The sequence below is a fragment of the Talpa occidentalis genome, unplaced genomic scaffold (assembly GCF_014898055.3).
Source record: "Talpa occidentalis isolate TD23 unplaced genomic scaffold, MPIMG_talOcc4v2.1 talOcc4.3, whole genome shotgun sequence".
Lineage (NCBI taxonomy): Eukaryota > Metazoa > Chordata > Mammalia > Eulipotyphla > Talpidae > Talpa > Talpa occidentalis.
In genome coordinates, this window is record NW_023603184.1 from 11,137,799 (window position 1) to 11,155,559 (window position 17,761).

Consider the following 17,761-nt stretch of genomic DNA (forward strand, 5'->3'; position numbering starts at 1 on the left):
TAATATTTGTTATGTTGATAGTGGTTTGGAGCACATTTCGAAACCACTGGTACAAAGTATGCTTACTTATTGTCTATGTCAGTTAAAATGAAATAGGAGATTTATTTTTATTTGTATCATTTTAATTATTCATTTAAATGTGGTTTTATACCACATGGATACCCAGGGAGATACTGTAAATACAAGAAACTGTGATATTAAGTCCCTTTGATGAAGTAAATAAATAGAAAATTAAACATTGGTAAATAAATGGCTGTAATTTGACAAGGCACATAAATTACTGGACCCAGGTTCAGGAAGAGCAGAAATGAACAAGTTTGCATGTACAAAAATATACCAAATAGTTAGGCCACTGCCTTGCAAAATCCCCTAAGAGAAATACAAGTGTTGCAATTATGTCTGAACCCTAAATTACTTGAGAAATCTTTAGAGGCTCTGCCATACTAAGTATAATGGGATAATACTCTCATTAAGTTCCAGTCAATTATCAAGAGTAAGTCAGAATCATTTTAGAGCACAAACTAGTTGGTGGGATAATTCATTTCCTAGAGCCCATTGTGGCATAATCCTGCTGCAGCCATCTGTATCATAAGATAAGTTGATTCCCAGGTTTATTACTGAAACACCCTGGCAATGTCAGTAAATTTGCCAGAGTGATTTCCCTGTGGTCACACATTTATTTAGCCAAACAAATGGCTGTGCTTGTGGTAGGTAGCAGATGTTGTCAGCTACAGGATACAACATCATCTGAAGCATCTTTTCTTTGGCTGCAACTGAGGGAGAGTTAATGTAAGAGTAGTCAGAGATAAGGACCAAATTTTTGGTCTTATAGTCTCTTGTGATTCCCATTAGATCAGGTTCCCAGATTTCCCCTAATGATAGTTATCCACTTGGAGTGGGGTTTAGAAGCATTTAGTAATTCAAACACGATATTTGGGCTTTTCAAAGGTAAATAAAGGCTTATTTACCTTATTATGATGACCAATTCATGACAGGTAGTTCTCACATTCTCATCTGTTCTTTCTGTTTCAGTAACACAAAACACACACTACATGTTAAATGTGTATCTCTGGGGAATAGATTTATTTTTGAATTAGCTGAAAGATGTCAGTTATATCTAGTGTCATGAGATTCTTACTCTCTATTTATTTATTCCTCTATTCACCATCACCATCTCTAGCTTGTGGCATTCTCACGTAGGAAGAAAGAAATGTGAAGGATAAATTGAACACTTATCACACAATGCCCCAGACAACTCTCTCTTTGTCTGAATATTTATAATATGAATGTTAGAGAGCTTAACTTATAACTAGGAGTGGCAAAGTAATGCAGTTCTAGCCAAGCCAGCAGATATGCTGGAGTTGTCTGGGAATTGCTTACAACCACATGCAACATCCACTTTGTGACCATGAGGGATAGAGAAATGCAGAGTCAGTAGACAACTGCCTTATGATATCTTGCTATTTGAGAAAAAAAAGATTCCTGTTTTCAAATAAAAGTAAATTTTTCTGTTGTTTGTAATCAAAAATATGTTTAAAAGAGTTTGAGGTAATATTGATTTATAATGCAGTATATATTTTAAGAGTACAGGTTCACACCCCTACAAATGCATGATATTGCACCACCCCCACCACCAAAGTCCCAGTAATTCTCCAAAATTGTCCACTGAGCTTCCTTCAGCCTTTGTTCCCAACCCCTGATTTGTCTTTTGTTAGTCTCAGTTCTATAGGCAGAGTTCAAGGGTTTGTTTTGTTTTTGGGTGTTCCTTCGTTTTGTTTTTCTATATTCAATATAAGTACAATGCCTTGTATGAATCTTTCTCCTTTTTTAAAAAAAAATTAATGAGTAACATTCCATTTTAAAAAGTAATATTCCACTATGGCATATATAATAAGTCTTCTTAAACCACTTATTGGTTTTAGGCACTTAGGATGGCTTTTCCACAGCTTAGCATTGTAAATAGTACTGCAATGAGCAAAGCGCTGCATACATCCCTTTCCCTTCAAATGAGTGATTTTCTTTTGTACTCTTTGGGTAAATATTTAAGAGAAGAATTGCTAGATAAAATAGTAAATCTAATTTCAATATTTTGAGAAACCTCCAAACTGTTTTCCATAGAGACTGGACCAGTCAACATTCCCACCAATGGTTTAGAAGGGTTCCTATATCTCCATAAACGTGCCAACATTTGTTGACTCTGGCCTTTTTGATAAGGGCCATTCTTATGGCTGTGAGGTGTTACCTCACAGTGGTTTTGACTTACATGTCCCTGATAATAAATGATTATAAGGTTGTTTGTTTTTTTCATGCATTCTTAAATAATGCAAAATCTTCCTAGGCAAGAGACTCTCAAATTTTATGGTAAGTGCTTTATCTTTTCAAAAATGTTTAGTTGTGCTTTTAGTCTCTTTTTATGAGATATTTGTGGGGTGAAAGACTGTCTTTTATCTTATAAGTCTGAACAAACAACATTCATCTGATATATCCCATATCATAATGAGGGCATCATCGCCTTCTGAGTGATACCTGCAAGAGCAACAGCAACTTGTCCTTTACACTCACCAATAAAGACTCCAATACCATAAAGTACCAACACCACTACATATCAAATTAACATGAGCAACTTTCATATATCCTTTTAGGGAGAAAATTCCCCTACTTACATTAAGGATGCATGAGGGACCAATTTCTACTCGTGGGTTTATTTTTTGTCATTTCTTTTTTGCAGTTATTGATCCCCTATCTTAACTTTAAACCCAAAATAAATTTTTGGAAAATTTCTTTCCAAGAAGAGTCCTGTTTTGTTTTCTCTTTTATATCTTCAATCTTGAATGTTTTATTTTCTTGGCTTTTTATCTCCAGAGTTCCTGATGACTTCTCAGGCCTCTTGTATTTCCTTTGCTGAGTTCTTCACAAGCCCCATTTATTTTGGAATTGTCAGACCATCATCTTTGACTATCTTTTCTGAAATAATTGGGATTGCTTGAATGATTTGAATTACATAAAATTATGGTAATTACTAAGTTCATGTCTCCTAGTCAGAATTCTCTCCTGAAATCAAAAGGTACAGTAGGTATCTACATGGGGAAAAGGCATAATTTGTAGCATTTGCAAATTCCTCTGGGATAAATTTTCCCTCTATGCTTAATTTCAAGCTACCAATAGTTTAACAGCTAGTTTATATAATTCCTGAATATTAACAATTGGCTTTTGAAAACTGATATGAATCAGTTCCAACACACCCAGAGAACACAAGGTGAAGCCACTTGGTTGTTGTGGAATTTCAACATCACTACACCCCAAACAGAGTTTCATTGTCTTCTCTTCCATTCTTATTATTCTTGGCGAGTAATACCACCGTTCATTTATTTGATTAAATCCAGCCCTGAATTCCATTCTTGGTTTGTTCTTCATCACCACCCTCCATATTTGTTTTTTTTTTTTTTTTTTAAGATTTATTTGTTTATTTATACAAGCACTGGGTACAGTCAGAAGTGCGGGAGGGTGAGAGAATTCACCAGAGCCAGAGCAGAGATCAGTACAGGCAGACTGACGAAGGACAAGGCTGAGTGGAGCAGCGGGCGGCAGGAGAGGTTTGCGTGCCATGTGGGACCCTCGCCCTATGGCCTGGGAATGAACCAGTGCTGCCAAGGCTGTGGGCAGCTTTGCAACCCAGCGCTCAACCACTGTGCCACCGGAGAGGCCCTCCCCTCCATATTTGATCAATAAACAAATCTGTTATTACCTCTTGGGGGTGTGTGTGGGGGGTGGGTAGGTGTAGGTGTGTGTGTGTGTGTGTGTGTGTGTGTGTGTGAAAATCCTCTAGTGATATTAGACATACCCGAATTACCATTACTTCTCACTTAGGTCACGACAATACCCTTTGCGTTGGTCTCTGCTTCTGGTCTCACTGACTCTGCTTCCAACTAATTGCCCATGCAGTGACCAGAGTGCTCTTTCTAAAAGCAGGTCTAATCATACCACATCCTAATTTATAGCCCTTCATTATTTTTCTGAAACAATTTGAATAAAGTTGCAAATTTTTCAGAATACAAGTGAAGTATTTCACTGACTGATATCTACTGATCTGCCCAACATCATTTTTACCCCGCAGATTACAACGAATATCAGTCACATGAAATTATGTTCTTTCTTTTGATTCCAAACTTTTCAAGTTCTTTTCTCTTATAGGACTACATTATCAATACTAAAGCCAATATATTATGTGCCTTTGTAATTTCCTTATCTATCTATCTCTCTATCTATATGTTAACAATCATAAACACTCAAGCAGTTTTTATTTTATTTATAAGTTTAGGCACAGGAAGGCAAACTAACTTTTCCAAGATCATACAGCTAAAAAGTGTGGACACTATACTCCTTTGTTTGTCAATACCTCAACCCCTTCAACTCTCAGTCATCATAACAATACCATCTACTATGGTTCTTGACTTTCAGGAAGCTTTTCATAAACTGGAAATACTTATGTGTGCTTCCATAGTGCAATAAATTAATCCTTATCATTTGCATCCTTTTGTGGAATGGTCCATTTATTGTCTACGACCCCCATAATAAAGCCATTGTTGTTAACTTATGTTGCTCACCACTCTATCTGACACACTCAGTAGTGTACTCAGGATATAACAAATATAAATTCATGTGTTGAACAAATTAATGTTGAAAATGAGTACCACTTGAGATCAGAAAGACTTAACAATTTAGAGTCTTATATGACTGAGTTTGAAAAGGGAACCAAATGACAGATTTAGTACTAACTCTCCAAAGACAGCTCTCATTGCTTTTGATTAAAATATTTGAGGGGGGGGGTTATAATCCAATAAATGAACAGAAGGAAAATGTAAATTAAAGAATTTAGATTATACATTGCCCAAGAAATTTGCAGGTCTTCCTGTAGACTCTCCTAGCTGTATAAATAAGGAAAGTAAAGACAATGCAAATGAGATCTATCTAATCTCTTCTTTTATTCAGTTTTCCCACAATATTAAAACAGGGAACTCAAGAGATGCTTTTGTCTTTAAAAAGAGTAAACATGAACAATGAATAAGAAATAATCAATACTTGGGGGCCTCCCTGGTGGTGCAGGGGTTGAGCGCTGAGTTGCGAAGCTGCCGGCAGCCTCTGCAGCGCCAGTTCGATCCCTGGCCACCGTAAGGGTCCTACATGGTTCTCAGACCTCTCCTGCCACCTGCTGCTCCCCTCAGCAGTGTACTTCATCTGTCTGCCTTCTCTGCTCTTCCCTCTGACTCTGGTGAATTCTCTCATCCTCCAGCGCTTCTGACTACCCAGTGCTTGTATAAATAAATAAATAAATAAATCTTAAAAAAAAAAAAAGAATGAATACTTGGTTCTGGGCATTTTAACATTAAGTCATTGGTTATCTGATACTGAAAGCTATAGTTGTTACTTTGTTATATACATACGCTTTAGGATTAATAGTTGATTGCAAACTAGGCACGTAGGATATGAGGAAAGATGAATTATATGAATTTATCAGATTGTTTTTCACTCTTTTTAACATTTACATTAATAGAAATACACTCTATTGATAAGTTACTAAGCAAACTTATTGTCCAGTACCTCTTTCATTTCCGTAAAGTGAGAATGAGCAACTCTTCTCAAAGGGATTTTATATAAATATATTATGACGATTCTATAAAATTTAAAGCAATTTCATTTATAATTTAGTAAATAAACATCTGACTTTGGCTGACTTTTTTTAAATTTATTGTGTTTTTTAATATTTTATTTTATATAATTCTTACATCTTTTTTCATCTTTGCACAATGTATGCATTTTCATTTTGGTTATATTCCCCATACAATTGTCCCCCCCTTATTTTGACTCTAGTCCTTCCTTTCCTTGCCCCTCCCACCTCCCCCGTAGTGTGTCTCTGGTTTATAGTTGCTTGTTGATTTTGATTTTTACTTTGTATTGATTAGTCTTCTTCCTGGTCTCTTATTTAGGTTTTCTAAATTCCTGCTATGAGTGAGACCATCCGGTATTTTTCTTTTTCTTTCTGGGTTATCTCACTCAGCATGATCCCTTCTAGCTCCACCCATGTTGCTGCAAACTGCATGTCCAACCACTATGGAGAGCTGTGTGGAGATTTCTTGACCTATTAAACATAGAGCTTCTATATGATCCAGCAATTCCATTCCTAGGTATTTACCCAAAGGACACAGAAACAGTAATTCCAAAGGGCACCTGCACGCCTAGGTTTATAGCAGCACTATTTACAATAGCTAAGCTATGGAAACAACTCGAATGCCCAAAAATAGAAGACTGGATCAAGAAGATGTGGTACATATACACCATGGAATATTACTCAGCAATCAAAAAAAGATAAACTTTGGCTGACTTTGAATGTCTTCATTTTAATGTTGAAAAGTTTTATGTTGTTTTTATTGTAGACACAGCTTAATTGTTGCAAATAGTCTAAAATGACCTTTAGAACTCTACTCCCACTTTCCCTAAAATCATTCTTCACAATTTGTAGTGTGACATGACAAATGCAGATATTCCAAATAAATTTTGGAATATTGGAAAGGTTTATGTGACAGGGTTTTCTAAAATAATTTTTCAATTTGTCTTTGAGTACTGCCATTTTTTAAAATTTTATTTTAAAGGATTTAAATATTGCTTCCAAAATTAACACTCAAAGCATGTGAAAATACTTTTTCAGGGCCTCCCTGGTGTCTCAAGGGATAAAGCACTGCACTGTGAAGAAATCCACAGCCTCTGCAGCACAAGTTCGATCCCCGGCCAGCCAGGGAGAAACCCACATGGCGCAGCAGACCTCTCCTATCTCGCCCACTGCTACCCTCAGCAGTGTATTTCAGTCAGTCTGCCTGTTCTGTTCCCCGCTCTGTCTCTGGTGGAACCTCTCACCCCACCCCCCTGCATCTCTGCCCTGTACCCCAGCTCTTGTATGCTATTATTCCAGTTTATGAACAGTTTTATTTCCTTCACTCGCTTTACCAATTATTAAATAAAATGCTAGAAACTCATTTTAGCCTCTCAATTCAGGCTCTCTCCATTATGCTGGTTTCCTTCATTTGTTTTGACATCATGATCATCTTCCTATTCACAAATTATCATGGGACATCATGTTCAGAGTAAGGAAAATGTGAGCTTTATTAGACTGGGGAGATGGCACTTACTTTTAAATTCAGAGACAATGCAGAACCCAGAGAAACTTGCACAGAGAGACAGAAAAGACATCTCTTATGCCCCATCTCAAAATGTGTCTTTTGGGCCTCCCCGGTGGCACAGCGGTTGAGCGCTGGGTTGCGAAGCTGCCCATGGCCTCTGCGGCGCTGGTTCGATCTCTGGCTGCTCCCCAGTCACCAGAGGAGGGTCCCACATGGCGCGCAGACCACTCCTGCCACCCACTGCTCCCCTCAGCAGTGTACTTTGTTCCTTCTGCCTGCTCTGCTCCCTCTCTGGCTCTGGTAAATTCTCTCAACCTCCCGTGTGCTTCTGACTGTACCCAGTGCATGTATAAACAAAACAAACAAACAAACAAATAAATAAATAAAAATATGCCTCTATTAAAAAAAAAAAAAAGATGTGTCTTTTCTGTGTAACTGCACTGTGTGAATCAGATGTATTCCACCAAACAGGTCAGAGGACAATCGGTAGAAATCATATCCTGTTCTCTCCAATGAGCTACTAAGGCCCTTTAGTCTTCCTGAGCTACTAAGACCTTTTCATCTTCCTGATGGCAAAGTAGAGAGAGGGTAATAGATACAGTTCATACCAGCATCTGTCTTCCTTTCACAGAAATACCTCTGTCATTTGTATCATATGTATCTGGCTCATTCCTCTTTCATTCTTATTCTTGCATGTTATCACTGATGTACAATTGACCAGAGAGTTTCCAGAAAGGCTCCTAATAATATGTATCAGAATGGAAATAACAGTGAATCAGATGAGGTGGTGTAATATTTTATAAAGAACTTGTCTGAGAAGTGAACATTTCCTCAGGAATCCTAGCCATCCCTATATTTGTAGGAAGAATGCTCTGAACAGAATTCCAAATACCCAAGGCAGGGGCTTAGTGATTCAAGTGCACTGGGAATATTTCAGGAATGGCAGAAAGGTTGGTTTGTCTGCATCACCATGAGCCAGGAAAAAAAAAATGATAGGAAATAGGTTGAAAAGTCAATCAAGGGAACAGATCACATAGGATTATGTAGACTCTCATTAGTGACTGGCTTGTAGTCTGAATGTAAAGCAATTATATCAGAAGAGTGACATTATAGATTGGTCATTTTAAAGCCTCACTTGATAACAACACCAAAAGCAACAAAATGACATATGAACAAAAATAGTAAAAAAAATTATTATAAAATACTTATTATTATTGAAAACACTGAAATTGAGAGGTTCAAGCAAGGTGGGGGAAGGTTTTATTTTTTTTTTTCCTGTCATAGTTTTGTTTTTTCCAAAACTTGCTGTACCCAGTCTGCTTATTTTCTTAACCCTGAGTAAAATACCAGATATACCCCACAATATTTTTCAGTCACTCTTAAATAATTCAGTCTTCCACTGAATTTCAGTAGCAATATGAATCTCATTTTTAGTCACTGAAATGTTCAGTAAAATGCAGAAATCTAAATTCAGAAATGCACTGACACCTCAGTAACTCCATACCTCCTTTATTTATTTTTTATCTTGTTTATCTGACCTGTCTCCCCCCATTAAAAATGGCAGCTCTATGAGGACAAGAATTCTTGTCTGTTTTGTTCACTGATATACACACCCAATAGTTACAAAATGGAGGCACACAATAAGTTAAATAGAAACTTAGCTGGAAAAGGGACACAGACTCTTTGACATTCTGAAAGGACTTTGAAGAGGAATAGGGCCCCCAACAGAGATGGAGAGGTAGGAGCCGCTGTGGTCAGAGGAACATGAGCAGGTAAGGGAAGAGAGAGTAGTGATATTTTCAAATGCTACCAAGTATTTGAGTATATAGCAAGATCTAAGTACAAACTATTGAGGCTGACAAGAAAAGTCACTTGAAAATAATAGATCCAGTTGAGTGGAAAGAACACTCAAATCTGTAATTTTCAAAGACTCCATGTAGGTAGAGAATGAGAACTGAACAAGTAGGAACTCCACTGCACACCATGGCTTCAATATTTGCTATTAAAAGTTGCAGAAAATGGGAAAGAGAGTCATAACCAGAGTACGGGGTTAAGAAAGGCACATTTAGTGAGAATAGAGCAGTTCATATCCATACAATAGTCTTGATATTTTCAGAAATGAAATACAACAAACATTTATACATATTTATCATAATTATATGTGATGGATCATTTATATATAAATACAATATAGAATATAAAACATACTGCATATTATATAAGTATATGTGATGTTTATATCTATATAAATCTATAACATTTATACCTAATATAAAATTTACATTCTTATTATATTCTAAACACATGTATATTCCTTATCATTAGGGGTTTGGGTTATACAGTCATACAGAGACTTTGGGTGCCAGGCTTTATATTTTTGTAGCTGCACCTGCCATGAGAATGGCTGGCAAAGCAGTGGGGAAACAGAGGAATAAAATAACAGCACACGCTTTTCATTTGACTATTGGGTAGCTGGACATTGCTTATTTTAGACTAACCATGTTTATCTTCTGGAAGATGAGAGTAGAGTAACAGCAGGTCACTCTTTCAATAGCATGCAACAGGAGGTGAAGAATACATGTTAAAAGCTCAAAGTGTCAAGTTTAAAGAAAATTAAAAGTTATTATGAAAGAAAGAAGTTACTGGTAGAAAGAAATGTGAAAGTAAAAGGTAAAACATCGATCATAGGAGAACATATTTCCACTATGAAATATCAAAGAGGGCTTCCCCTGGTGGCACAGTGGTTGAGAGCTGGGCTGCGAAGCTGCCCACAGCCTCTGCAGCGCCAATTCTATACCCGGCCGCAAGCTGGGGTCCCACATGGTGCACACACCTCTCCTGCTACGCCCACTGCTCCCCTCAGCAGTGTATTTCGTCAGTCTGCCTGTTCTGCTCTTCCCTCTGGCTCTGGTGAATTCTCTCACCCTCCCGTGCTTCTGACTGTACCCAGTGCTTGTATAAATCAATCAATCAATCAATCTTTGAAATATCAAAGATAATGTCCTTTCAACATATTTGGAGGCTCTTAAATTATATTTGATAGTCTTTTTCGGGTTTTGCTTTAAATGCATTTCATGCTCAGATCACCTGTTATATGTGAACTTTACAGACATTTATATATTTTTATATAGCAGCCTTATCATATACTTGACATGGATAAGATGGTCTTAATATTAGAAAACAAGTAATAATTTTCATGTTTCTTTGTGTATTCATATTCATTTCATTATGACAGTGCTATGGATTTTCTCTGGATTCATTTATCCTGGGCAGCTATTAAAACAAAGACTCAGTCTGCACATTTTTCTTTAGTCATTTTATTTCTAAAACAGTGGATTATATATCCCATCATTTTATTGTCAGAAATAGCTGCTGAAGAAGAAAATATATAATTTGCACTCCAGCACCTGGAGATAAAATTGATGATTTCAGCACAAATTTTTCTGAGGTAAAATCCAGAAGTCTTTTCTTTATAAACTTACCATTTGATTTTCTGCAAATCAGTTCCATTTAATATAGTAATTAAATCACTACACTGGGAGTCAGTTCAGTTCTGTCTTTGTCTGCATTGACTTGTGGATATTGTCCTCTCATGCAAATAACCAATATTTATCTCTCATCAGTTAAAAACTGTTTCTTTTATCATTAAAATGAAAATGACACTGGTTATTTTTTTTTCCTACATGAGGCCATAAAGATAGATATGGATATGATTCCATTCTTTTTAGAATATATATTTTGTTTGACATTCTAGAAACAACATTAGCTAGAATGTATTTCTTCCAGATACACAACTTAAAAAAAAAAAAGCTATTGTCCAGTCACTACAAAGAAATATACCTTTGTGAAATCTACATATTTTCTAAGAATTCTCTTACTGTGGTTTCTTTTACAGATATTTCAATTATAATAGGCATCCAAGACAGTGAAATTTTTAAAAGACAAAATGGTAATAGTAACTTGAAAAAGATGAAGTGCTGCTTAGAATAAATATTGCCAGGTTCTGAACAGACTTTGCAACATATGAATACCTAACCATGGACAGTCAATTGTTTCTTCATGTCTCAATTTTTCATTTGTTAAAAAGACATAACAATAAAATCTGTATTACTGGATTGTCATGGGAGCTAAAGAAATTAATATAATTTCATGAGAGGCCCACCTAGTTGATATTAGTGATAGATACAATTATTGTATACTTAATATGTTTCTCAGAGGTTCATGTGGATGACTTCATTTATCTCTCAGAAAACAACCATCAAACTGATACTGTTTTTATTATTATCATTATTGTTATTATTATTATTTTTAGTGATAGTGACCAATTATTTTGCATGAGGTCACATCATAGAGTAAGCATAGAAACGGAACACTGGGCTCTAGAGACCAACCACTTCCCATCACCATACATCCTCTAGCTATACATTAGGAGAACAGAGTGAACTAAAATCAGAATATATGAATCAATTCTGTGTGAAATAAAATACTGATTCCACAATTTCACAAAATATTTGGTGGATTTGTTTTTAATTATTATATTGAATGTTAAGCCACAAATGCTAAGAAAGTACAGCTTTCTGGGGACCTAGTGTGAGAAAAAGTAAAAAATGAGGATCCTAAACTCATGCCACTCACAGCAACGTGGATGGAACTAGAAGGAATTATGTTCAGTGAAATAAGTCAGAAGGAAAAAGAAAAATATCGGATGCTTTCACTTATAGGAATAATATAGAGGAACCAAATAAGATATCAGTACAAAACACAACAATAACAGTACAAAACACAACAAAACAAAAACAGACAATTATAAGCCAGAGACATACTGCAGAGGAGGAGGAGGGAGAGGGGTCAGAGGGAGAGAAGAGCCCAGGGGACTGTGGTGATGGTGCACAGGTGCATTGGTGAAGGAAATTCTGTGGGGACTATACCTGAGGTGGGGGGGCTGGACCAGGGGAAGCAAATATGGTTTAAAAATGAACAATGATGTAAACTATAAATAATAATAAAATATTTAAAAATGATGATCCAAGAGATGACAGGCACATTTATTAACCAGTACAAGATTTAAAAGGTGACGTATTTTTAATATTTAGAGTCAAGGACCTAAAGGTTTTAGAGGCAAAGACTGTGAGAATCTGAGGAAAGGTACACACACTCCTCCCATAAAGGCGTACATGCATGCACAGGGTATCATTTTAGGTGTTTCTGAGCTGCCTGTTCCCTCGCAGCCCATTCACACACTCCACATAAGATGACCTGATTAATATATTATGAAAATTACATCTCTGCTGCATCTTATTTTAAAATCTCAATTCATCGGGCCTCTGCCCACAGCCTCTGCAGCGTCGGTTCAATCCCCGGCTGCCGACAAGGGTCCCACATAGGGATCTGACCTCTCGTGCAGTACCCGCTGTTCCTGTCAGCAGTGTACTTCATCAGTCTGCCTGTTCTGCTCCCCACTCTGGCTTTGGTGAATACTCTCGCCCTCCTGCACTTCTGACTGTACCCAGTGCTTGTATAAATAAGTAAATAAATCTTTTTAAAAAATTTAAAAAAATAAAGTAAAATCTCAATTCATCAAAACAGATAGACATAAAAATTTACCTATTTGCAAATTTATGTTAGCCCACATTTTTAAGATATTGTCTGAATCGATGCTTTAAACATTTACCAATTGAATTTCAAAAATAGCACTTCCTTGAATAGAATCTCATCAAACAACTTTCAGAATTTTGAAGTCAAAATATGTTCACTTGAGGACACCATTACTCTGTGTGTGTGTGTGTGTGTGTGTGTTTTAATGTTTCTTTTAAAGAATAGTCAGGGGAAACTACTTATTTTCTAGGATTTTTGAAAAGCAGGCAAGGCTCACTATTTCTATTCTGGCTTATTTTGGAAACTTGGTGCCCAGCTCCCTGAAGAAGTGCACTAAGTCTCCTCCACACTCCCCATTGTGAGGGCCCAGTGCCTCCTCACACAGATCCCCACTTCATTTTAATGAGGAGTAAGGCTCTATAAATTTGAAAGGGTTTTACAATCACCAGCATTTCAGAAACACAGTCTGGAATTTCTCTTCAGTATAACAAGCAAGGTTTTTCACATATACTAGGCAAAGAATATCCTCTGAGAAATTTTAAGAATGAAAATGAGTTTCTCTTATGAAAGATGTGTATACTCAATTATCATAGCTTGTGGCAAATATATACTTATCCAATGAGAGGTTCTATTCCAAAATAGGGAATGTTTATATAACAATAAAGATTTAAGGATTCCAAGAATTTATTTAAAAGGTTAATGTCAGTCCATCAATGATCTAACTAATTTCTTACTCATTAAAATAGTTATAACTACTTATGTTTTTGAGATACAATACTAAAAATATTATATATACAATATTAAAAATAACATATGTGTGTGTTTTACATATGTACTTATTTAATTAAATATAGTGATTATTTATGCCCTTGAGGAGTAGTTATGGGAATTTAAGTTTCTCTCACTGTAATATTTTTCCCAATTTTTCTCATTATAAAAACTTCAAACAACAGAAGTGAAAGAATCATTTTATTTAATTAAAAATGTTTGTGTTTCCACTAAATACAAAGCAAGATAATTGCTTTTATTCTGCTTCAGGAGATATGACATACAGAAAATGGTAACTATCAATAAATTCATAAAATATACTTAGACTAATTCTAAAAACCACTGAAAAATCCAGCGATGGGAGATAGCTGTAATTAAGCTAATATGGTTCATAGGAGTTAAAGATTTGGGATAGACTCACATGAACTAATTTAGAGATTTTCTTCCATGGCGCTGGCATGTATAAGGAAATCAATTAGCGTGCACACATGCTTATATGATACCTCCTCAAACACACACACACAGAATATGAAAGTGCACTCTGTCCTTCCACAAAAATGAATGGGAAAATAGCAAAGTTTTTCTTCCACCATGTAGACATAAATTACACTGAACAAATATTATTATCACTATGCAGGAAAACAATGTTTATCTTTAAAATGTCATTAATTTGGAAAACAGACTTAGGATTGTGCACTTTGCTAAAAGATTAGCTTTATAAGGAAAGAATAAGACTCTCAGTTATTTGGCACTGTGCAGTTCCCCCATAAAATGTTTATTGGCATTGTTACATAGAGAATGCTGAAAGAGATGTTGTTTACTTAAATGAGGTATGCTGAATTAGGAACTCTGCAATCATATTCTCTGTGAAGAATTGAATGAATCTAGAGATTTATCCATATGAATCCATACAGGAAGTATCCACAAAGGATACTTCAGTCTTAGTGCTGATTCAATTTAAAGATTATAGTTTTTAAATATCATTTATGGTAGAAAAATAAGAGACTAATAAATAAGATTGAGATTGCATTTATTTTCATTCTATGTAGTGCAATATTACTTACAAAAAATAACATAAATGCAGAGGGTTTTTTGGGTGTTATTGTCATTTGCACCAGGTAGATCAGTTTACAGAGGTAGTTATCTTCCTTCTGTGGTGTTTACTATATTATTAGTGCAAGTAGCTATACAAAAACAATGGGGCCAATTATAGTGGCATTTGCATTAGAATTTGTCCTGATTCTTGAGCTGACCACCGGAAAAAACTCAGTGATGATTAATCATGATATTTTGTAGACTTGTTTTTACATGACTTTAATGAATATACTTTAGCTAAAAGTATCTAGTCATGGAAAGACAACTGAATAACCAATGTTTCACAACATAATACAGAAAACTGCAAGTTTTTGTCTTGTCATGCAAGATCTGGACTCTGCAACAATAGGCTTAAATCCCCACCCAAGGTCTGCACAAGTTTTATGCTTTGGGCCAGTTAATCTCTCAAATAATCAATTGTATAATTTGTAGGTTAGAGGTAATAACTCTGTGTGTGTATGTGTGTGTGTGTGTGTGTGTGTGTTGTTATACATGATTGTCTGACATATCTCAATGCAAGAAATTAGTCTTCTAAGATCTTTAATAATATTCTCTCTTCCCCAAATCACTGAAGAATTCTTTAAGATATTCAGGGATCATTACTTTTATAAAAGAGAGATAGCTGATTGGGGTTTAAGAGCTACTTTTGGCCCAAAACAATATCTGAAGCTGTCATTGCCTGTCATTACCCTGATTAAAAAAATCATGAGCCAACCATTGTAGAGAATTCCATCTAGTGTTCTTGTTCATTTACTTGTTCAGAGCAATTCTATATGGAAAAATGATAAAACTACACTTAGGAACATCTGATAGATGTACAAAATTATAGTTTCTCAAGATAGTTGAACATTCTCAGGAGAATTATGCAATAAAATTGAAAAGTCCAATAAAAGGCCGCTAACTGTATTTGCAACTGATAAAAATATACACTCTCATACAAACATGTAATTGATATTTACGACAAAACCCACTGATTAATTCCTTGTGAATATGTATTGAACATAAAACAGTGCTGTGATGACTTTTTTTGACAAGAAATAGGAATAATCTTGTATCAAGAAGTTGAGTCCAAGATTAATTCTGGCCACCAAGTTATTTACTAAAATGAGGGAGGGGATCTTCAAATTTTAACCATTATTTGAAATGTAAGAAATTTTCACATAATGTCCTGAGCTGTGACCCTGTGTGCTTAAACCAGTTGAACCATTCAATTAACAACATGCATGGACCTTTATAAAATATCTCGTTCACTTAAGATTTTTTCTACTTGCTTTGCTCCTACCTGGATTTTCTGCTTCCTTCCATGGTAATGTAGGCTCCATAAAGTCAGTGATGTTTGCTGTGTCTGTCAACATATTCTAATGCTGAGCCCTGCCTCATACATAAATAGGCACTCAAGTAAATGTGAGTGATTAAATGAAACCCTCTCTCCTTTTTAGTATATCTACAGCTTTAAACATTTTGGAATCTGTTTTCTTTCTTTTTTAGTGACAAAAGATAATGACTGTGAGTGCCTAAATTAGTGACCTGCTGAACTGTAATTCCCACTCTATGGACAAACTCCATAAACCCATTTATTTTAGTTTCCCTGCCTATAAAAGGGAAATAAAAATATATTTTCCAGGAGCTTGTTGGGAGGATTAAATAGATAACACATCTAAGATTTTTAGTAGAGTAACTGGCACTTTGTTAGTCCCTAATTGTAACTTCTTGTTATTATTAAGATTTTTTAAATTTATTTATGCATATAAGAGCTGGGTACAGGCCAGAGATGCTGGCAGGTAAAAAGATTCACCAGAGACAGAGTGGGGAGTAGAACAGGCAGACTGACTGAAGTACACTGCTGAGGGGAGCAGCAGTGAGACAGGAGAGGTCTGCTGTACCATGTGAGTTGCTCCCTGGCAGGCCAGGGGATCGAACTCATGCTGCAGAGGCTGCGGATTGCTTCATAGTGTGGTGCTTAACCCCTTGCACAATCAGGGAGACCCTATTATTATTATTATTCCAGTCTAACATTTGATCAGTGGACTTACACTACAAGAAAGAAATAACACTCAAAGTTTAACTTTTCCTATGCTTGGGTATCCTTTGTTCCTGGAACACCATCAAACAAGGTTGATGAACACAAATTTGACCCCTTCAAAGGTAAATATAATTAGATATTTAAAGATTGTGAATTGACACACATAAAAAACATCTGCTAAGCTGGCCTAATATGAGTAAAGGGGTCAGATGAAGAGGAACAATGTTTACTGAAGTTCAACAGAACTAGAATATAAAACATACTTGATACTAGACTATCATGAATTGTGGAAAGCTACAAAAATGAGATGACTTAGTACAGGTATTTAAAGAAGTTTATTACAGCTGCCAGTGTAGAGTGGCTGCCTGTGTAGAGGACTGAGTGGCTAGAAGGAAGAAATTCTGCACAGGAGCTTTCATCATGTGTGAGAAGACTTGAATAGCAAGGCTTCACAAATTCAAATGCCTCTATGGGTCACACTTGCATATAACCATATTTAATAAAATACAGGGGAAACTAAGACTATAATGACAGAATTATCCAAACATTTAAATTTAATTATAAAGGCAGTTTCCATCTTGGAAAATCAATATTCACCCACTTCTATATTCTTTTTTTTTTTTTAAAGATTTATTTATTTATTTATACAAGCACTGGGTACAGTCAGAAGTCGGGAGAGTGAGAGAATTCACCAGAGCCAGAGCGGAGAGCAGAACAGGCAGACAGACGAAGTACACTGCTGAGGGGAGCAGCGGGCAGCAGGAGAGGTCTGCGAGCCATGTGGGACCCTTGCCTGGCGGCCGGGGATCGAACCGGCACTGCAGAGGCTGCAGGCAGCTTCGCAACCCAGCGCTCAACCGCTGCGCCACCGGGGAGGCCCACCCACTTCTATATTCTAAGATGGTAACTATAAAATGAAAAGTAGAAAATGCATACAAAGGGTTGTACTCAAATGTGGAACATAAAAAAATAAAGAAAGGAAATGGACAAAAACAAACCAAAACAAATCCTAGAAATCTTATTACAGAACTGAGGCTAATGGATGAGGAGAACAGAGGATGGGTCGGAAGTTGGGAGCAAAAGAAAGAGGGGACCAATGGTCTAATAT

General features: G+C 36.1%; 1 pseudogene; it reads right to left on the minus strand.

Annotated features, from left to right (window-relative positions):
* Positions 1 to 15,985, minus strand: part of LOC119254316 (40S ribosomal protein S4, X isoform-like) — a 43,299-nt pseudogene extending 27,314 nt beyond the window's left edge.
* Positions 15,986 to 17,761: the final 1,776 nt, after the last annotated feature.